The following is a 4188-nucleotide window of genomic DNA, read 5'->3' as shown; positions in this document are numbered from 1 at the left end:
ACTATAGTTATTTTCTCTTTCAACCGCTCCGTACCTATTTCCTGAAAAATAAGATCGAATACTATCAAATCTAATAACAAATAGCCCAAGACTCTCACAAACTCCAAGTGAAATGCATCAAAAATATCATAAACTCACGAGACATCACTTATGAGTAGGGTCGGGGTTATTCCGCTCTTCTGACGGCCTTGAAGGCCGATGTCACTGTCTTGAGGAGAGATGTGGACGAGATGAAGTCCACCAACTTCTCTATGTTGTTTGGTACGGTAGAGAATATTAAGTTGTCGAGCACTGATGTTCCAGCTAGTTTTGAGATTCCTCCGGCTACTACGACCAAAGATGGTACTAGGGTTAATGATGTTGAGGTAGAGTCTTAGGCTGAGCCTGATGAGGAAGAGTTTGGGGTTAGAGATACGTCCATGTATGACGATTTGGAGGACCGTGAGGGGTCAATGGTTCAGACAGCGGTTGAGGCATCAGCCAGATATACTTCGATGGTAGTGGAGCCAAGGATGTTGTTGCACCGGACACTAATGCCCAAGATAACAGAATCACAGAGATACAGAGTTCACCCATGATTAACCTGGCAGGAGGAATTTTTACTCCCTTTCTATTTTTATCTTGTTTTGTTTGTATATTTCCTTGCATTGGATGACAACACTAGACTAGTTTGGTGGGGTGAGGTATTTCTATACCTACCTCTTTTGGGCTATTTTGTGGATATTTGCTATTTTTGTTTTGTTAATATTTGATTGCATCTTGTGTTTTTATACATATGGTTTCGGTCCATTGTGTTGGTCCTTTGTTTTGAATGGAAAATGATTTTCAACCGATTTTTAAAAATAAAAATTGCCACCTCTTATGTGTTTGAAAGTTACCGTTCTCTTGCAATTTTGGGTGTCAGTTGTGGTCAATATCGATAACTTCAGTAGTGCTCTCAATTGAATGATATGAGTGTACGACTTCAATGAGGAAAATTGAGTTACATAGGTCATATGTGAACTCGTAGCATCTCGTTGTGACTATCCAGTTGTTGAGTTGATCTCTTGTGATGATTGTTGCATGCTAGCTGAAAATTGTAAAGTCTTGTTTGATGATTGTGTCGAATGTCATGTGTGGTGAGGTTGTCTTAAACTGTATGCTTGATGACACCTAGAACTTGCATGGTAGTCCAATTGATTGATGGAAGCAAGTGATTGAAATGATCTTAGGCAAAATTTGTGAAGAGTGAACCAAAAATTGATAGTATACCTTATTGTGGCCACCTTGTGAGAGTGTGAACCTAGCTTGGCACCAATTCAGTATATCCTTTTCTTTGGAAGAAACTTGTACAACTTTGGCCTCTTTGTCCCATCACATATAACCTTCATGAAGTATTGGTTCGTTTGAATAGCCAACTTAGGCCAAAAGCCTAAGTTGGGGTGCTGTGAAAAAGAAGGAAAATCAAAGAATGTGAAAAATTCGCCTTTGAAGGTTCATGATGAAAAAGATGGAACCCCTCCTTATAGAAAAAAGAAAAGAAAAGAAAAGGAAATGAAAAAGACTGAAAAACAGAAGAGTTTGTGAAATGAACAAAAGAAATGGGGTATCCAATGAGTCATACTTAAATAAGTACTAGGGTGGATTGTGAACATTGCTGAAGGGTGAAAGAGAAGAAGAAAAAATGAATTGCAGGCCATACTTCATGAAGGTAGAAGTCAATAAACCAAAATGATCATACCTTTATACTCAACCCCATTACAAGCCATGAAAGACCTTTGTGATCTTGAGTGAGCTGAAAATAATGCTAATTGGAAAATAAGGGCAAGCCTATAAGTAGATTCATGCATGTGTTCATCTTTGCGAGTGTGAGAGTTGTATTTGATTCCGAGATTATAATTTTTTTATGAACTTTGTGAGAACATGGAATCATTCTTGGTGTGAGGGCATTTGAATGATTTTGTTGAGGTTGAACTTGCATTTGAAGCAAGCATTATGAGCTTAAGTTCTATTTGATGATGGTTAGTCACAATTTGAAACTTAGAGTGCACAATTGAACATTATATGTGTAATTTGAATCTCATGTGTGCATTCGTGTTGAGTATTGCATAACACTATTTGTAGAAATCCTTGTTGAACTGATTGATCTTGAGTTTTACTTGAGCACAGGCAAAATTTTAAGTTAGGGGTGTTGATGAGTCTGAGATTTCAACTCATTTAGGGCTTTGTTTTCATAGTTTTATTGTCCTCGATGCCTAATTTATGCTCTAAACTAATGCTAAAGTATTGATTTGTAGCAATGAAGGCTAAGAAGCAAGGCAAGGAAATTACCAGGAAAAAAAGAGCGAAGAAAGCTGAAGAAGTTGAAGAAGGGCAATCATGGTGATCGCCAAGACCACTCGGCGAACTGAGTGGCTCTTCAGCTCGCCAAAAGTTCCAACGTAACATCCCTGGGGATAAACCAACTTGGTGATGGAAATGGATAGTCGGCGGACTGTCGAATGGATCTGCTACTTCGAGCATGATCGCTTAATGTCATAGAACATTGAGGTTAAAGAGCTAAGGCAAACCGACGATGGAATGGAGCTATTGGCTCATCACCGACTTGATTGGCGATACTCGACTAACCTCACTTAGTGATCCTAAATGCCAAAATTTGAGAATATATAAATTGAATTTCCAAAAGCAGAAAATAGATCCAGCCATTTTTCGTGAGTAATTTGTAGAACTTTGATCTTTCGTTCTAGACATTGTTTAACTTAGTTTAAGGATTTTTCTAGTAGATTTTGAGTTAAGTTTTCGATATTGAACATTTTAGATCATTGTAAAGTCATGGATTGCAATACCCAGATTATGGAAAACGTAATTGGTATTGATTTCTTCCTTTTTATGATGTGTGGCTAAAACACCCATTCTTGGGGGTGTGTGTTGACATCCTTTGAGAGGGCGCAACGTCGCGGTGACTCACAAAAAAAATAGTAATTCAATTTTTAAAAGAATTAAAAGAATTATAAAAAAAAATGAGTGAAGGGGAGTCGCCAACTAATTTTTAGGAAAACTAGGAAACCAATTAATTAATAAAAAAAGGTCTACGAAACTAAAAGATTCTAAGTAAAGGGTTCAAGTTATTCCAAAGGGAAGGTGTTAGGCATCCATCGAAATCCATAATTGTGGGTCCCGATTAAATTCATTTTTTTCAAATTGAGGAGGAGTAACAATAATATACAAGTATAATAAACATACAATATACATAAATAATAAAATGAAACAATAATATAAGAAAAGGCCTAAGGTTTGCTTAACGTTGATATATACAAGATAATGAATAAAGAGTATAATTTGAACTTCATTCGAATAGCTTCAATGGGAAGCAACTCCGTGTACCTATAAAGACACTTTGTAAAAGTGTTAGTAATGAATAAATCAAATAGTAACTTAAAAATAAAAATCCGTCTTATTAACATGGGAGGCCATGGAAATCGACGATAATTTCTTCATCGGCCAATTTTAACAAACTAAATATATGAACTTAAACTAAATTTTCATCTTTAACATGGGGAGGCTTCTAAAACCGACGGAGAGATTCTTTTATTGACAAATTAGCTAATATTTCCAACACAAAATCATATGAAACCAATAATAAATAAGGTAAAATGAAAGCAACATCTTGCAAAAAATAGTAATAATCATACCCAGTCAAATATTTTAGCAAAAATGTAAAAAATAATTAGTTCAAATGACTTAAAAGAAGCTAGATTTTAACAAATTAGGTAACAATAGCTAAATTCAAACAAATACTGAATCACATTTATTTAAGCTAAGCATTAACACAATAGTAGTAGAACAAAATGTGCAAATAACTGACAAAAATAAAAAAAAATAAAAAAGAATCAACCACAAATGCTTGTAAGATTTTAATAGCATACTGGAAAACTCAATAGAATCATTAATAAGACAAGTTTGGAATAGATTTATACAAAAATAAGTTTATCAACACATAAATGAATAAATTATAACAAAAAAAAAGACAATCACTGAAACAAACTATTCCATCCAGAAAAAGCAACATCAAATAATCTACAGAAATAACAAATTAAATCAAGCAATATTAAACCAAGAATAATAAACAATGACAGTGACAAAATAACACTAAAACAAATAACACAATATCAGCCTGCAAATAAGGTCATAAAGTATTAACAATATAAA

The sequence above is a fragment of the Solanum verrucosum genome, unplaced genomic scaffold (assembly GCF_900185275.1).
Source record: "Solanum verrucosum unplaced genomic scaffold, falcon-dt-bn FXZP01000158.1, whole genome shotgun sequence".
Classification (NCBI taxonomy): domain Eukaryota; kingdom Viridiplantae; phylum Streptophyta; class Magnoliopsida; order Solanales; family Solanaceae; genus Solanum; species Solanum verrucosum.
The sequence above is the reverse complement of the archived record's forward strand: the minus strand, read 5'-3'. Positions refer to the sequence as shown.